This window comes from Lepisosteus platostomus, chromosome 6 (assembly GCF_059453375.1).
Source record: "Lepisosteus platostomus isolate fLepPlt1 chromosome 6, fLepPlt1.hap1, whole genome shotgun sequence".
NCBI classification, from domain to species: Eukaryota; Metazoa; Chordata; class Actinopteri; order Semionotiformes; family Lepisosteidae; genus Lepisosteus; species Lepisosteus platostomus.
The window spans coordinates 41,930,725-41,949,019 of NC_142616.1; the positions used below are offsets into that span (position 1 = coordinate 41,930,725).

General features: G+C 39.2%; 1 protein-coding gene and 1 long non-coding RNA gene across 3 annotated transcripts in view; one reads left to right on the plus strand and one right to left on the minus strand.

Annotated features, from left to right (window-relative positions):
* The window catches only part of nrg3a (neuregulin 3a), a 424,404-nt gene that overhangs the window by 101,639 nt on the left and 304,470 nt on the right, over positions 1-18,295 (plus strand). The gene's annotated exons all lie outside the window — the stretch shown is intronic.
* On the minus strand, positions 4,812-12,065 carry LOC148661726 (uncharacterized). Of its 2 annotated transcripts, none has more exons than XR_015939590.1 (3): positions 11,984-12,065; positions 11,434-11,683; positions 4,812-5,881 (listed from the first exon to the last, which is right to left on the minus strand). It is a non-coding gene; the product is annotated as an uncharacterized LOC148661726 (long non-coding RNA). The 2 variants fall into 2 exon arrangements; XR_015939591.1 differs by lacking the exon at positions 4,812-5,881 and adding an exon at positions 10,007-11,178.

Genomic DNA, 18,295 nt, shown 5'->3' on the forward strand with positions numbered 1-18,295 from the left:
CTACAGTGTCCAGCAAAATTAACTTTCCAGTAGTAAATAGTCTGTTCTTAGTGTCTTTCTATTTTACATTCCTATTCAATTAATTTATTATAGGTTCCCCCCAGGTTTTATGGATGGGCATTTGGAGTAAGACAGCTCAAAGATCTTAATCCTGCTTAACCCATTTGAGCTGTATAAGGCTGCCTTCATTCAATTTAAAAAGTTGGCCATTTAAAACCACAGACATGACTCTAAGTGCTTTACATATTGCACATATAGTCTCAAGGGTATTTAACCTTCCTATTCTTGTATTAACTCAAAGCTTTGCTAGCAAATGCCAGGATGCTGATCCCATTTCTTTTTTTAGAGTGTCTTGTAACCCCCATTCAATTAAAGTGAGCCTTTCTTCTGAATCTGGTGCCTTCCCATTCAGTTAAATAAAATGACACACCTGCTATTTGTGTATGATGTGCGTGATGTTCCTTCCAAACAGCAGACATCTTGCTTGTACAATATTCATTACCATTCAGCCAGTACCAGAAACAGAAAGACATAAGCTGGGTTTCAAATAAGAAGAAACCATGCATGTAAGCTTGATAGGCTGGTCATTGTTAATTGATCCAAGGACAGATTCTCCTGAATCCTTCCAGAAAAGACTAGATGAGATCCTCAGATCAATAAGCTACTAGCCATCAAATAATCAATATGGTGCAAACATGGCCTCCTGTCATTTTGAACTTTTTCATGCACTCATGTTTTTAAGATCTGTATCGCAATGGTTTTGAAGGGTTTCATTGAATCAGTATCTATAATGTGTCAAATAACCATCACACCATGTGCAAAGAAATATCTTCTGTTCCAGTTAGGCACAGGCATGTGCATAATTTAGAAAAAAAAAACATCAATTTTCTCTTCCTTGGCAGAGTGATGACTGTAATTGCCTGAGAACTGCAAACATGCGTGTACCATCACAAGATTTTATTTAAGCTGTGACCTTTGAGAGAATAAAATTATGCATCTGCTTAGATACTCCTGAAAAATAAAAGTGTTTCATGGCTGAATTATTTTTTATTTGCGGCATGCAAGGGAACTTAATGTTAACAACCATTTATTCTACAGACATTGAGTTATATATCTCTATCTATTTGCAGACTATGAACCCATTGACCCCTTCAGGCACACAGCCCCTGGGGAGATGGCAAGGATACAAGTTACTGTATATACAAGTCTCAAGGCCCAACAAGCAGAAGAGACCTGTCTTTTCCTATTTTTCTCAGTGACTTCAGGTTCATACTTCCTTCTTTTGACCTTTCTTTTTCTTCTCTTCTTATCAATAATGGAGGTATAAAACTCTTCCCCTGGGGGTGACAGTTACAGACCCTGAATATGGACAGTATCACCAGGATAGAGACCTAGCAGAACAGAAGAAAAATACAGCCTTGAAGAACAGGGAGTGAGAAAGCGTCTGTGGCTCATGAGTTCCCAATTCATCACTCCTTCGAGGCAAGGATAATCAGGCTTAATTCGTTATTAATAAAATAAGTGGGTAGTTATTCACTGGGCATCAAATGTCAGCACTGCTTGGCAGAAACCCCATTGACAGACTCAGGGCTGAAGCCTTTGCTGAGGACCAGTCCATTCGGGGATTTTGTTAGAGATGTTTTATAATTGCACAAGCCGCTAAACTTCAAGGAGTTTATTAGCTTTTGTCCAGGGAAGCCAGTATCAAGAAGTCACACAGAGGAGTGGGAATGACTTATATGGCAGCTATAAGGTGCATCTTGTCTGTAAAAACGAACCTGGGAAGTACAATAGTGCAACAAAGCAAAGCGCTATTACTATTCCGTAATAGTATAATGTCAAATTGTTTTAGATAAATGGTGCTTAACTTCACATATTGGTTATCACATTAAAACCTATTATATTATAGCTCTTTCCTTGCTCATCAGAGCCCACATGTATGTTTCATTTCCTTTTCCTATTTGACATGAACTTGGCACCAATTAGTTTCTTGTTTTTAACCTTCTTTTTGTAATCTACAGTCACCTGGGTGACTGCTGCAAATCAGTGTTGTACAACAGGGCAGGAGAGATGTTAACTGTGGTAAACGCATGTCCCACTTTTGTTCCATACTGAAGTCAGCAGACTGAAGTGCTAGTCAGAGGATGGATGCAGCTCTCAGCTCACAGGCATCTAGCTAGCTGAAAGAAGTTGAATCTGGTCAGAAAGCACAGGAAACCCAAGACATCTTCGAATCTAATAAACCTCAAGCAAACTCTCCAAAATAAGAGCCAAAATACAAATAAAAGAATCATGAGAAGTTTTCATTGTGAGATTTTTAAATATGCTGCACTGCCAAATGAAATTATGAATTAATAATAACTGCTTAGGAGTTTCTGGTAGTGTAGCCCAACCTGACTTCCATACATCTTTAAATGGTAACCTGCTGAGAGTTGTTTAGATTGTTATCTAAAACAGGGGGTGCCAATGTGTTTGTACAAATTATTGGCAGTGATACATCCAAAGCAGTGGATTTACAGTATGTATTGCATAAAAAAATTATCTGTTTAAGAAATTAAAAAAAGATCATTTTTTATGAGAAGATTCTAATTAAGGAAATAACCCTGATTCACTAGGGACAACAACATCCAAGGATTGAATGCTTGTGAATGCTTGGTACTGTATACTTTGTGAGAAAAGTTTGGCTTAACCCTTTTGGTTAATGGATAGCGTCCTGCTGTAGGGCAAGCAGGCTTGAACCCCCATCAGAATGAGTGAGCCCAAGGGTAGCTGCAAGGTGGAGATGGGGTGAAGGAGATGAAAGTGAAGGGAGGTGTTTAAGTTCAATTTATGTACTGTAGCTAGTTTGGTGCTGATTGTGATTAGGTGCAGCTGTGTGAGATTGACTAGTCTTTGTTATCCTTCCTTTTACGATTTTATCGGCAAAATTACATTGTGATAGCAGTTACTGCATTGTAAGTCTACTCCTATTTTGGTCTATGGAGTTTGTTCATTGATCAAAGACCGTTTGATCTTTCACACTCTTATGATTCAATATGAAGTATACAGTATATTTTTAAACACCTATTTGTTATCAGTCAATACTAATGTCATTAGTCATAAAAATTAGGTTAATTTCTGTTTTGTTTTACAGTATTTTGAAGTTGGATACTAGTACTGACAGTTTCTTTTTAATATTTCTGTTCAACTAACATTTGCAGTATTATCTTGTCAAAGTTAGCTTTGTACCCATGGTACCATGTGTACCAAATGTCCTTCGATTCTTCCTGCCAGATTACCAAACTGCTAAATTTCAAAATGGATGTGTAAGTATTGTGAGAATGTGTTAGGGTGAGGGTTCCCCTGTATAAAGTACTCATTCAATTATAAAGGAATAGTCTGCTTTTGTTTACAAAATAATGTTATTTTAAAGTAAACAAAGATCTGTCGAATTTCAAACTTTAGCAAGTATTTGTGTATTATACAAGTATTATACAAATTATAGAAGTATACTAGTATTATACTATTTATATAAACTACTATTGTGCTATAATCCATTGTAATATTTTAACTATTAATTCCAAAGATGAATGAATGTTAATTAAATATATTTTAACAGTCAGATATATTTGCATAATTGACTTAGATTGCCACGAGAATGTTTGTATTGAAATGATGGACATATCTTACTATACAGTTATTCTGGCAACAAAGAAAGGCCTGCACAACTTTATACTATACTGTAAATGAATGCATTTTCATTCCACTTAAATTAATTTAAGATGATTTTATGTATAAACATAGACAAATTAACAGAATAATAAGGACATTTATAACTGCCATTTAAGATTAATTTTCTTACAGATTTAAAGAGCACCAGGAACAAAATTCAAGGGCTATCAGGATCACAAAAGATTATTTTATTCACAGTGCTCTGTGTTTGGAAATTTGTAGGCAACTCTGATAAATTTACCCTACCCCCCACCGCTGGGCCGTTCTCATTCAAACGCTGGCTGCCTGTTTGACAGGCACCCTCCTGGGTTGTTTTACATCATGTCAAATCCAGTTTATGGCAACTTCTATTAAATTCAGACATGGGTTTAGAGTTGCTCCTGCTGGTTTCAGTACCCAGGGGAGTATATTTGGGCTATTAAAAAGTCTTGTAATTAACAATACTGATGCAAAGCTTTTGTTTATTTGGATGTAATTAACAAGTTTTCATTAATAATGAAGGAACACTCTGATATTGTGGGTGTAGCCTGCATTTCAGGACACTTGGGATGCTTCACAGTACTTCGTTTAAGCAGCCTGTTGACATTGAGCCTTTGGAGGCTGTATTCTTTGAATGTGAACATATGTGGGAATGTATACTGTACAAAGTTACCATGCAAGAGAAGTCGATTGAGCTCATCCTGTCTGTTAAGCAGCTAGTAGTTAATCAATCCCAGCATACCATCCATTCATCCAATTCCTGGCAAGCAATGGTTGTGAGACAGGGTTCATCCTGGAGAGGACAGTATGTCAGTCCATTGCAAGGCTGACATAGATACAAACACGCATAGAATCACACCAGAGTTTATTTTCCCAGAAGCCAATTAAGCTACCAGTTTGTTTTTGGACTGCAGGAACAATTGGAGTACCCAGAGGAAACCCTTGCAAACATTGGGAGAACATACAAACTCCACACAGACAGCACCCCAGGTCTGGAATTGAACTGTGGGTGACAGTGCCACGAGGCAGCCTTGCTAATCACTGTGCCACCATGCCTCTCATCTTAGAATACCATTCTTTAAAAATTATCAAGAAGTTGGATTCAACAATACTGCTGCTAAGTTTGTTTTAAACTCCCCACAACTCTTTTTATATTTTCACTCCTTAGTACACAACATCTGTATGTCACTTCCTCTTTTGCCCCTGGATCCTTGTATTATTGACGTACATTGGCTCAACCTGGCAGGAGTCTGAAGACTTGAATGGAATAACTTTATAACTAAAGACTAAAGAGACACTGTCCCTTTCCCCACACAGTTATATTTATGTATGTATGTGTTGTGTAACAGTACTTTGAGTTTCCGCCCTTCACTGCCTGGGCACGAACCAGGGTCTCCGGCATTGCACAACAGGAACCTTGCCGGCTGAGCTGAGGGGAGACCTCCCTCAGAACGGGCAGCTGAGATCCCTGTTATACGCAGGAGCGTATTCATTACATTCTCCCTCAGCTTAATTCGCCATCCTCAGCAAAGGGCCATCCCTGTACGGGCCACCATTGTAACGGTTCTTTTGGGTTTCCGCCATTACCGCTCCTGCTCTGCCAGTTCGTCCCTCACTGCCTGGGCACAAACCCAGGTCTCCAGCGTCACTCAACAGGGAACTTGCCGGCTAAAGGAGACCTCTCCCGGCTCGGGCGGCTGAGATATGTTATATGCAGGGGCGTATTCATTACAGTCATGTGGGAGCAGGAGAGTAATACTTGTCTGTCTGTTAAGATCTCCGCCCTCAGAGGTTTCTTTTTCCTCCTGCCTGTGTTAGGAACAGATGGCCTCCAGTGTGTGCATTGCTTGATTTCAGATTGCTTTTGTGGGGCTGTGTGCAGTGCATGTGCCTGTGTGCAGCAAGTGAGGATGGGTGTTGTTTGTGGACTTGCAGTGGAATGGAGTGCTGTGTCCCTGTGTAGCTCTGCAGTTTGGCTGCTTGGCAGTATTATGCTGTTTATTTGCTTGTTTGCATGCCTCCCTGGGGCTCATTTGCTGTTCTTTGGAGCTTTGTGTAACCTCCTGTTGTGTTTTTTTTGTTTGTTCTTTCATTTATTCACCACTGTGCTGCTTTCTCTTCACCCCGGGCTTGTCGGGGAGCCAATATACCTCAGGAAGCCCATGAGCTCTGCAGCTCTGCAATAGGATATCTGCATAAGGGAAAAAAGGCAGAAAAGTGTCATTCTAGATTTCTGTAGCAACTGATTGTCTCATGTTTGTACCATTAGTTCCATGCTTTTAACAGCATTTCACACTGCCCACTCATTCTCATAAACAGCACCACAGGAAATAAATGAATTTATTGGAGAAAAAACTATTTAAATTTAACTAAAATTTAAACAAAAAATGATTGCAACATATTTTTAGTTTTTAATGTTTTTAATATCTAAATACAGTATTAACACATTATATTGCACATACTGTAATATGTGTATGGGAAAACAATATATTTACTACTTTAATCCTTCTCTCCAAGGTAAAATCATTTCTTTATTTTACATTTCTCCATGAGTTCTCCCCTTTCCAGTTATGCCAGCATTGTGTAATGTCTATATAGATGAAAGCCATTGAAATGGTTGCTTAGTTCATGGAGAGTGGTTATTGTTTCATACAGTTCAAGTAAGACATGAGTGTAGTCAGGAAAAATTCTGAAGAGGTAATATAGTGTATGTAATTGTTGCAGAACAGGTGGTTATACAGATGATCAAGCTTGTATGTAACATACTGCATGTGGATTGTATGTACTGTGACATACTGTAAATACATAGTTTTTAGTTATTTTTAGCATTTCTGTCAAAAGCATTGCCGGTGATACTACAAATCAGTAGTCTGAGCTTCAGTGACTGGGACATGGTATGATTAATGGATGATATATTTAAGTGAATCACTGCTAGGGGTTTGGGTTGTACTATCAAAAGGGTACAACACTGGTGTAATCAGGAAACCCATCTCTTTTTTCTGTCAAACTCAACATAAAGATTTAGAACCAACGAGCACAAACATGAATAGAAGCTGAAAATTAACAAGTTAACAATAATCCTAAATTTTGAAAATATTTTCAATTTGTCTTAAAAGTAGCCCAAGTAGTAAAACTGAGAACAGGACGCACAATTCTGCAACAAAGGGATTCGGAAGTCTGGAACAAGCTACTATTACATTCCATGTTGTTGATGCTGACACCCTGATTTCTTTCAAACAACCACTATACACTCTTGGATTAATTATCCAATACAAATCGTATTGAGCTAGATGGTCCAATTGGTCTCCACTGGTTTGTAACCTTTCTTAGCTTTTTTTTTTTGTTGTCAAACACTAATTAACCTATCAATGAGGTCCTATAGTGTCCTTCACAGATTTTGTTAACTTACTAAGGATAAATGGCAGTACTGCTTTTTTGTACTTAACAACAAAACAAAATTTGAAAACAAAATATTAGCTTTCAGTTTGACCTATTGACATTCAGTGTTTTTTCTTCTCATCCTCATGATATTAAAATATAGAGCTATTTGCCTCAACCTGGGCGGAAACAGATATTTGCCTGTTTTAATAACTTATACAGTGTCTTCCAAAAGTGTTGGAAGACTAGCATTTTCGCTACAAATCCTAATAATAATCATTTCTCATGGGGGGAATGATATATATGTATGTATGATAAAACCTTTGTATGATAAATATAACCCCTGTTTAGTTTTTAATTGTTAACTAAAATCCAATTCAGTGTAACTTTTTTGTCACCTCCTTATTTTGTATTGGGAAGATTTGGAGTCAAGTGCTTGTTGTTGAGTAATTCAGCAATCATAATAGGTCTGTGAAAATCTTATCAGCCTGTCTCAATTTGAATTTAATATCTGGTATCTCTAATTGATAGACAAAAAGAAATAAAGCAGCTTTGAAGTTGAAAGAAAAACCAAACAGAACCATCACCATCAAAAACCACTTATCCAATTCGGGGTCAGTGGCCCAGAGCCTATCTCAGGAAACATACAGTAGGGGGCAAGCTGGAAACACCCTAGACAGGAAGCCAGTCCATATTTCAGGGCACAAAAATCAAAATCAACCAAGGCAGGGTTGGCCAAGAAAAAACTTCTGTAGTTGGTGATATAAAAATTACTTGACCTGTCGAGAAAAACCCTACAGCAACTGTAGAGCCTTCTTATATTTTGGCCAATGTACTGTAACTCAAGTTGTGGAATTGCAACCTCCTGTGTTCTTCCTCCCCATGTACTGTATACTCCAGTATCATCCATTGACCACTTGTCATGTGTTTCCATTACACGTTCACAGCACAGAGCTCAGCAATTAACTTGCGGGGATTCATCCAAACTGTTTAGACTTTTTGGCTAAAGTAGATCTGATGTTTTACAACAAAGAGTTTCTCATGCAAGATAAGTCAGCTATCAATTCCTTGAAGTGTGATATCATCCTAGAATTTGGAATGAGAACCGATTAAGATTTAAATATCCTGTGTTTTGTCATTGTCAAAATCCTGCAGACTATACAAAATGTAAAGTCCCAAAGAGATGTCAAAAGTCATATCTTCTTCTTGATGGTATATTTTAACACTTTTATATGATCAGCACTTGAAGTCAAAGAGGAAAGAAGTGTTTTCTTTTGGTCCCATATTCCTGGGAAACTTAAAGGAGTAACATACAGAATTTTGAAATGTGCAGTTATGATTCATGAAATTACTATTTACTTTACAGTTACCATTTGCAGCTATAATTTGGTGTGCTTGTTTTACTTTTCGCAGGTCATCACACCCAGTGAACAAGGGACGAGGGTGATCAGTTTGAAGTAGGGAAAGCTATGTGACTTTCAGTATACAGGTAGTCAGAAATACAGGCCAAGTGTTCTAAAACATAAAGCTTAATGTTGCAATATTTTTATAAAGACAACTTACTGTGCAAGCCCTACCAAGTATTGTTACTTTTTAAAAATGTGTTCCATCACTTGTGATTGTGGAAAACAATGGGAAAGCCCTAAACAAGTGGAGGGCAGTTAAAGTAAAGGGTATCTAAGGTGGGTTGAAATACATTGACATCATAGCACCCTGACTTCACATACAGTAATTGAGCCTTAGTATACTCATAATTGAGTCTAGTCTACTTAATATCCATACTGTACAGTAAATGTCATCTTTTGGTTAAACGTAGAGGAGAAATCATTGAGATCAAGGATGTGATCAAACTTTAAAGTTCAAATCATTATACATGTTTTTAATTTACAGCTGCTGAGCCCTGTCATTTTAAAGCTCTGTTTTAAATCTTATAGCCACAGAAATGACACAAGGCAAGAAACCTAGAACAAAAAATTAATGAATCTGAGGGTAGAATCCTTCTGAATCCCTGAGAATATTCTAAACGATGTCTTCCTACACTACACTAAGGATTCTGCAGAAATCTCTTCAAAGGGAAAAAAAAACTATGAAGTTTTACTGTGTAATACTCATTTATTTAAAAATGTTCTCATTAAGTGGATTCATGAAGGACTACATTTTGTATTGTAGTGGACTGAATTGGTTGACTGATTACATGTGTGCACTAACAACAGGCAATATTGAAAACACACAATTCTTTAAAAGGAATTTAAAAGCAACAAATCCTCATTTTGAACTTTCCTCCACACATCCCCAAGCATGTACACTTATACAGACAAAACAGACAAAGCATTAAAAAATATACACACTTTTACATAAGGCAAAAATGCTTCTAAAACTCCATCCAGAAATAAAAATTGTACTCATAGTCACATAGTCACATAGTCACATAAAAATAATCAAACCACAAAACTGCTTAAGCAGTTTTACTGTGCACAGAACAAACCAAACTAGCAGATACAAATGGACAAAGACTCTGAAACACCCGATGAAATGCAAGAGATCACTGACACTGCAAAATGAAATGGAGTTCAAAACTGGACCATCAGAAGATTGTCGAAGGCTGGTACTTTATCCACTTGCACTTAAACGCATACTGCATGGGCACTTTCCAATTTCACTGTGCAGTCTGTTGTCGAGACTTCAGTTTTTACGGTACTTGTATTTGAAATGCTGCACATTCTGTCTAATAATACAGTTGTTCCAGAAAAAAAGTAAAAAGAGTAGAGATGCACACAGTATTGACAAACTACCTTTCTTAGTGGTTTGATGCACTGATGGGATTTGTAATTAAAATCACATTTCAGTTTTGAAAATACGGGATGGGGTAATGTCATGTATATCATTGCTTGGCATGCTTTTCTTACACCCTGGAGCCTTCACGTGACATCTTCTTCACTCATGGTTTTGTTACATTATGTTGAAGAGAATAAGGGGCTGTAGCCCGGGAATAAAACTTTCCGCTTAATTGTTCATTCAGTCATCCAAAATCATATTCTTCATGCAGAACACTTTCCTATCTATAACAACAAAATGACTCATAGTACGCACAAGGTATTGTCATAATTCTGCATCTACCAGGTGAATTAAAATGAAGGAAGAGTGAGAAAAAAAAACACAATTCACAATTAAACAAAACTTTAATTTGTGTCTCTTGATCTCTTTGAAATTATTACAGGAAGATTTGGACCAAAGCTCCTAAGACCTCTCTTATTTCTTTAAATCCCAGCAATCTCCCTGCTAAGGAAGAAGCCTTGGATCTCTTTGGCCTTCAGTATGAACAATCAAAGGCAGAAAGCAAAACAGGGAGTGATCAAAGCTCACAACTATTTCTATAGTCATAAATGGAAAATAAAACATGGATACAGAGACATTGTTAAATAAGACTTATATCTTATTTATTTATATCTAAGATCCTCTCAGTAGAGGAAGCAGGCATTGTTTAAAAAGTCTTTCTGTGTACAACAAGCACTAGCCTCTGAAACATTTTAGAATTGGAGACGGAGAGAGCCATGGCAGATCACAATTCTTAACACTGAGGAAAGCATGCCGAGAGGCCAGTGTCAACCAATCTTTTCCTCGCCTTTATGATGTGTCAGAAACACTCCAGTTATTAACCTCAGCACTGCAGTGTACTGTCTTCCTTGAGAACCTCCAAATACAAACACAGCCACACGTATCTTAATTATTGTGTTGATTTTTCATAGCATGAAACAAAACAGTGTTTCTGCTTTTAGTTCATATTCTTCGCCTTAACAGTTTTCTTTGGTAGATGTCGTGATTGCTTTTTTTTGTCATGGAAGTCATGAAAACATTCATCAGACAAAAAAAACGGGAAAACAGTGAAAATGTACTTTATGGTTCTATGCTTGAAATAATCTTTACAAAAGATATAAAACAGGCAGCTTCATGGCACAGTGATTAGCATTGCTGTTTTGCAGCACTGTGGTCCTGGGTTCAATTTTGGACCCAAGATGCTATCTGTGCGTAGTTTGTATGTTCCCTGCATTCATCTGGGTTTCCTCTGGGTACTCCAGTTTCCTGATACAGATACTGTAGATTGAATGACTTCTAGAAAAGTATATGTACAGGTATGTCAATCTGTAGTGTCCCATAATAAGGCAAATAACAATCAATACAAACATGCAACTAACAACAGTTATTCACAGTTAAATGGAAATGAATGTACAAAATATGTTTTCATATTCATCATTCCATATGACAAAGATGAAATAGTTAGGTAATTGATGACTTTGTGATATGTGAGACTCCATTAGGGGTCATGTAATGAGGAGGTGCAATACAGTATAAACATAAACTTCTTACATTATTATTTGGGGCGGACAACTTCTTATTTGAGGCGGAGCCGTGGCTCTGCGCCTGTGGCTGGAAGGTTGCCAGTTCAAATCCTGCAGCCAGCAGAGGAATCCTACTTCGTTGGGCTCCTGAGCAAGGCCCTTATCCCCAACTGCTCCAGGGGTGCCGTACAATGGCAGACCCTGCGCTCTGACCCCAGGCTCTCTCCCTGTCTGTGTGTCTCATGGAGAGCAAGCTGGGGTATGTGAAAAGATAATTCCTAATGCAAGAAATTGTAAAGGGTTAATAAACAGGTGATATTATATTATTAAATCATTTTTAGAAATGCTTATAATTTTTAATTAATCTACACAAGTAACACATGACTTCCTTTTGGGTTCACAATGCATGCATGTGAAATAAACATGCATTCAAGTTGTTTCCCTTAATATGAATTAATGGAGTTTATAACAAAAGTTCGGGAGGGATGACAACAACTAACTTTAATCAGACTCAGCTGTCAGTAATTAGATATCGCTCCTGACAATCCATTCATATCCAAAATGCTATAAATACCTACAGTACGAGATCCCCCATCTCTCTCTCTTGCATGAGCCTCGCTGTCTCCTTGCATAGACAGTACTACGACGCTAACCACACCACCGGGGTAAAGTTAGCTCGAAGTTCGAAAACGATTTTGGCACGCCTGTAGCGCTTTCACGAAACCTCTTAGAGTTGTGAGAATGCTTGCTTTGTGTATAAAATAGATTGTGAATGCTTTCTCAGCCTTTACTTTTTCGTTTTTATGACATTTTTTTGACCAAGCAAGAATATTATTTTGTCCATATCTCCGCAATGGAAGCACAGAACGCCGTCAAACCAAATGCATTTTAAAGACCACGACTTGTGGATATTTCCACAGCCTTTACATCAAACTATCAGTGAGCTAATTATCTTTTTTTAAACCTCCGGTTTTTCATCGATGCGTAATTACGCACGAACTGGAACCCGGGGGACCGCTGTGTGCACACGTTCACAACGCAAGAAATACTGTTCAATACGGCTTCATGCGAAAAACCCGTATATGACCATAGGAAGCAGAACAGCGCGGTCTCCAATTACCCAGACTGTAAGCACGGGAATAAAGCTTTGTTTGATTTCTGAAACCCTTCCTTTACGCCCTGTTTTCATTCAGGTAAGGGTCAACTATATTGACAATACTACTGACAGCAGGAAGATTAAAATATTCTTTACTCAGCAGCTTATTAAAAACAGTTCCCATGATGTTCAAACCGATTTTTTACACAGAACACTGACACAGCTTTGCATTCTGAATCTCTTTTTCTCGTGCTTTTATTTAATATGGCACAATGCACTGGGATAGGGGTATTCTGTTCACAAACCAATAGCATTTAAACCACAGCACCCACAATGCTGCAAGTGTTTTGCACACTTAACAGGTCCTCTGACTTTTCCCAGCTTTGTTTTGGGTTGTGGAACCTTTATTTTTTAATGATTTTTTGAAGATAACACTACAGGTAATACACTGGGATAGGTGGGTCGTCTTCATGGCTCAATAGCATTTCAAATACAACAGCCACACTGCTGAAACCAAGTGTTTTACACACCAGACAGGCCCCCGAACTTCGTACAACCTTGCTGTGGCTGTGGCCCCTTTCTTTAATTGTTTATGATTTCTGAAGATTACACTACAGGTAATACACTGGGACAGGTGGGTCGTCTTCATGGCTCAATAGCATTTCAAATACAGCAGCCACACTGCTGTACCCAAGTGTTTTACACACCAGACAGGCCCCCGAACCTCATCCAACCTTGCTGTGGCTGTGGCCCCTTTCTTTATTTTGTAATGAGTTTCTGAAGATAAGACTACAGGTAACACACTGGGATAGGTGGGTCTTCTTCATGGCGCAATAGCATTTCAAATACAACAGCCACACTGCTGAAACCAAGTGTTTTACACACCAGACAGCCCCCCGAACCCTATACAACCTTGCTGTGGTTGTGGCCCCTTTCTTTATTTTTTTATGAGTTTTTCAATATGGCACCATTAGACAGGCGGTACATGGGGATAGGGGGGTGCTCTTCATGAGTCAATAGCTCTTCAAGCACAACAGCCACAGTGCTGCAACCAGGTGTTTTACACCAGACATTTCCCCTAACCTTATACAACCTCGCTTTGAGTTGTGGAACATTTCTTTATTTTTTAATGATTTTTTGACTGTAATTAAGTGTTGTGCTCACTAGGCAGGCCTCCTGACCTTTCACAGTCATGCTTTGTTGTGTGCAACTTTAATTATCTTTTTAGGATTTTTTGAACATGGCAACTTCCACCGAGACGGGTGTGGGGTGTGGGGGTGCTCTTCAATAGCTTTTTCATCTATACACACAAACGGATGTAACCAAGACACTCAGAACCTGTCACGCAGGGGCTGACTGCTGAGGATAGGGATCCAATGCGGTGCCCTTGGTAGGGTTGGCGCGAGACGCAGGCGTAGTCGGAGTAAACAGGCAGGGGTCGGAGTCCGGGAAGGGGTAGAAGTTGCGTCGGTAGGCAGAGGCGTAAACGAAGAGACAGGCTGGGGTCAGGATCCGAGAAAGCGTAAAACAGGCGAAGGTACAAAATCGAGTGGCTAAAGCGGTAGTCGGAAAAGCGGGGTCGAGGTCCAGGGGAGAAGTCATAGTAAGGCAAAGGCATAGTTAGTAGGTAAGCTCCGGGAGAGAATCTCAATCGTGAGCAATGACCGGGGGACAGATGAGGGTTTAAGTAGAGGACTGATTGACGCGTGCGCGTTTGGTATGGGGAGAGCTCGAGGGAATGCGGGAGCGCTTGCCTGCGTGAGGGAGATTCGTGACAGAACCAACAGAATCAACCTGAACTCATAGAAAAACAAGAATGCCCCCGAGACACCTGCACCCCCCTCCTGGACCACTCTGGTATCAACACCCCCAAACCCATCCATACCAGCTAACAAGACTCAGAATCGGTGCAACCCTCCAACCTGGACCAAGAGCAGGATGGGACAAGAACCTGCACCACACTACGTACACAGGTTTGTATTTTTGGCTGAAGATGAAAATGTCTAACATAGATTGTTTTGGTTCTAGCAAACAATAATAATAGTTGTTAAAATCCAAACACACATAATGAGATCACTCTCTGTCAGTATGTGTAACATTCTGGGTCTGGGCTCCTCTGTATTTGGGCTAAAGAGAGTTCAACAACATTATTAAAAGCACTGACATCATAATCTGACAAGAGACATTGTTTAGGGGAGACTTGACCACCCACTGTCCCCCTGGTATCGTGAAACTCATTGTCCTTTAGCTTTCCAAAACCAGAATCACTTGGGACTCCGGGGGGATTGGTGTATGCAGAATATGAATTCCTTATGCAAGAAATTGTATATGGTCAATATAGCGATCATATCTTATCAGCAGATGGTAATCTCCAAGGAACAAGTAATAGGTTTATTCCACGCTGAAAAATGATCAAATGATTGATGAACCCAAGTGATTTGAAAGAAATGTTAAACAACTCAAAGCAAGGTTGTATAAGGTTAGGGGAGCTGTCGGGTGTGTAAAACACCTGGTTGCAGCACTGTGGCTGTTGTGCTTGAAGAGCTATTGACTCGTGAAGAGCACCCCCCTATCCCCATGTACCGCCTGTCTAATGGTGCCATATTGAAAAACTCATAAAAAAATAAAGAAAGGGGCCACAACCACAGCAAAGTTGTATAAGGTCCGGGGGCCTGTCTGGTGTGTAAAACACTTGGGTACAGCAGTGTGGCTGCTGTATTTGAAATGCTATTGAGCCATGAAGACGACCCACCTGTCCCAGTGTATTACCTGTAGTGTAATCTTCAAAAAATCATTAAAAAATAAAGGTTCCACAACCCAAAACAAAGCTGGGAAAAGTCAGAGGACCTGTTAAGTGTGCAAAACACTTGCAGCATTGTGGGTGCTGTGGTTTAAATGCTATTGGTTTGTGAACAGAATACCCCTATCCCAGTGTATGTGCCATATTAAATAAAAGCACGAGAAAAAGAGATTCAGAATGCAAAGCTTTGTCAGTGTTCTGTGTAAAAAATCGGTTTGAACATCATGGGAGCTGTTTTTAATAAGCTGCTGAGTAAAGAATATTTTAATCTTCCTGCTGTCAGTAGTATTGTCAATATAGTTTACCCTTACCTGAATGAAAACAGGGCGTAAAGGAAGGGTTTCAGAAATCAAACAAAGCTTTATTCCCGTGCTTACAGTCTGGGTAATTGGAGACCGCGCTGTTCTGCTTCCTATGGTCATATACGGGTTTTTCGCATGAAGCCGTATTGAACAGTATTTCTTGCGTTGTGAACGTGTGCACACAGCGGTCCCCCGGGTTCCAGTTCGTGCGTAATTACGCATCGATGAAAAACCGGAGGTTTAAAAAAAGATAATTAGCTCACTGATAGTTTGATGTAAAGGCTGTGGAAATATCCACAAGTCGTGGTCTTTAAAATGCATTTGGTTTGACGGCGTTCTGTGCTTCCATTGCGGAGATATGGACAAAAGAATATTCTTGCTTGGTCAAAAAAATGTCATAAAAACGAAAAAGTAAAGGCTGAGAAAGCATTCACAATCTATTTTATACACAAAGCAAGCATTCTCACAACTCTAAGAGGTTTCGTGAAAGCGCTACAGTCGTGCCAAAATCGTTTTCGAACTTCAAGCTAACTTTACCCCGGTAACCACACCATGCAATCAATATTCCCGTTTGCTGCTCCGATGCACAGTTTGATCTCAGCCAGGAACCGCAGATTTCCTCGTTATCCGTGTACCAGCTAGCCGTTGGTCTAACTCTTCGTCGCTTTTCAACATCTGCCAGCTTCATCTGCAGGTCATGCCTTTCCCAAGACCGAGACCGTCGTTGCCAACCTGTCCTTTCAAAACGCCTAGCGTCCGACTATCCAGGTCTTCTCCTGTATTTTTTTAATGGGCTGCTCTCGGCAAACGCACATTCGCCGCCACGTTCGAAAATCTCCCATTCAAAACCTTTCCTTCCGTTATCACCTGGACAGCAGCACAACGTCACTAAACTACGTTTAAACAGCTTTCGTAAAGGACGTAGAGTATATCTATGAATATTACTCATTTTCCTATCAAAGACATACTTAACGTATCCTGCGCTCCAAGTAAACTTGCGCATCTCCCGAGGACGTCATCAGCAACTCTACAGCAAACGCTATAAATACCTTCGAGATCTCTCTCTCTCTCTCATCTCTTACATCCCATCTCCACCTCTGGAGCTACCCCTTGGTCACCCTGCATGCGGGTCCTGGCCTCCTTGCCCTATGGTCGGGAGACCAGCCCTCAGCGAAGCAGGTTAAGCCAATATGTCGCTCCATGACGCTTTCATTTTGGGTGAGAAACACAGTTTTGCCAAACCAATGCATTAAATCCAGATCTTAAATTCACTGTGTGACTGAGATCACAAATTGTGAATGAATTTAACATTAAAAAGGACACGAACTGCATGTTTCTAGTGCTGGTTTGCTTTCCCACGTAGAAACACAGACTAAATCGGTATGTTTTTATAACAGAGCTGGATTAGAGTGTAGAAATCCTATAAAGCAGGAAAGGGTGTGGGTGTGTGAAACTCTGTTGCTGGCAGTGCATTAGTGTTCCGGCTCTCCTGCTGTTGATATTCTTTCACAGGCAAAGATGACTGAAAAGGTTCAGGCTTTCTACTTGGTTTTAAATTGCAATTGGCTGCTTTCAAGCCTGCAGTCATTTTTCATACTCAGGAAGCAGCCTCTTAATTTTCAATGGGGTTTCTGTTGTTGCTGCTTAGTTGTATCTACAGTAAGTACTATATCTGTATGAATGAATCAATCTGCCCAAAATTACTACCTTCACGGTTCTGCTCCGCATTGGCACTGACCATGCAAAAATCATTCAATACAATTAACAAAAAAAAAAATGAAAATACTGTAATAGAAATTAGTTGATGTTCCATTTTTTCACTAGATCAAATTCATTCTTTCTCAAGAAGACATTAAAAATACAAATAAGAGAAATTCTTATGTTTTGACTAAACAGAAAAATAAATCTCCTGTTTTCTTGCCATACCAAAGTGCAAAGCTGAATATTATAAACCAATGACAAAGAAAAGTAACTCTCTGTGGGCTGATAGTAACTCTCTGTGGGCTTCTCATCTGAAAGATAGGTCCACATTATCTTCTTTTTTCACTATTTTTCTTCTGATCCTTGGATCCTATTAAGATCTATTTTTTTTGCTGTCCACTTTTAGCTCTTTTTTTCTGGCTATGGTTTTGCCTTTGAGATTTTTGGCAGCTGTCTTGTTCTTGTTCTTTCTGTGAGTATTAGCCTTGTCTGTAACTTACAACATTGCAAGAAACACTAACATTTTGTAGCCTTTTTCTACAATTCTCCTTTGTGCTCAACCTGGATACCGTAAAGTTTTGCTTTCTATGTACAGTATATAAGCCAAAACTTGACTGTTCATATTACAGTTATTCATGACAACATGTGCATTGATATACAGTTCCTCTTTGTAATAGTTTTAATGTTTTTTGTTACTAAAAACAGCACAAAACAGCAATGGTTTTGTTCCATTATATATAAATGATAGGCTTATCCCTTGTATGATTGTGACTTAGAACATCTGATGATTCTTAGATCTGAGAGCACTGGGTGGCTTTCTGGGTAACAGGCTATCTACTTATTGGGTCTGCTATGGCAAAGACAAAAGGAAATGTTCGGCAGTTTTAGGTTGCCGAGTGAGTCTAATTTTGATTACAAGCTTTGACATTGTCCCATATAAGCCAAAGCACACATTTTAAATGCGCTATGACATCTGCACAATGCTTTAGCA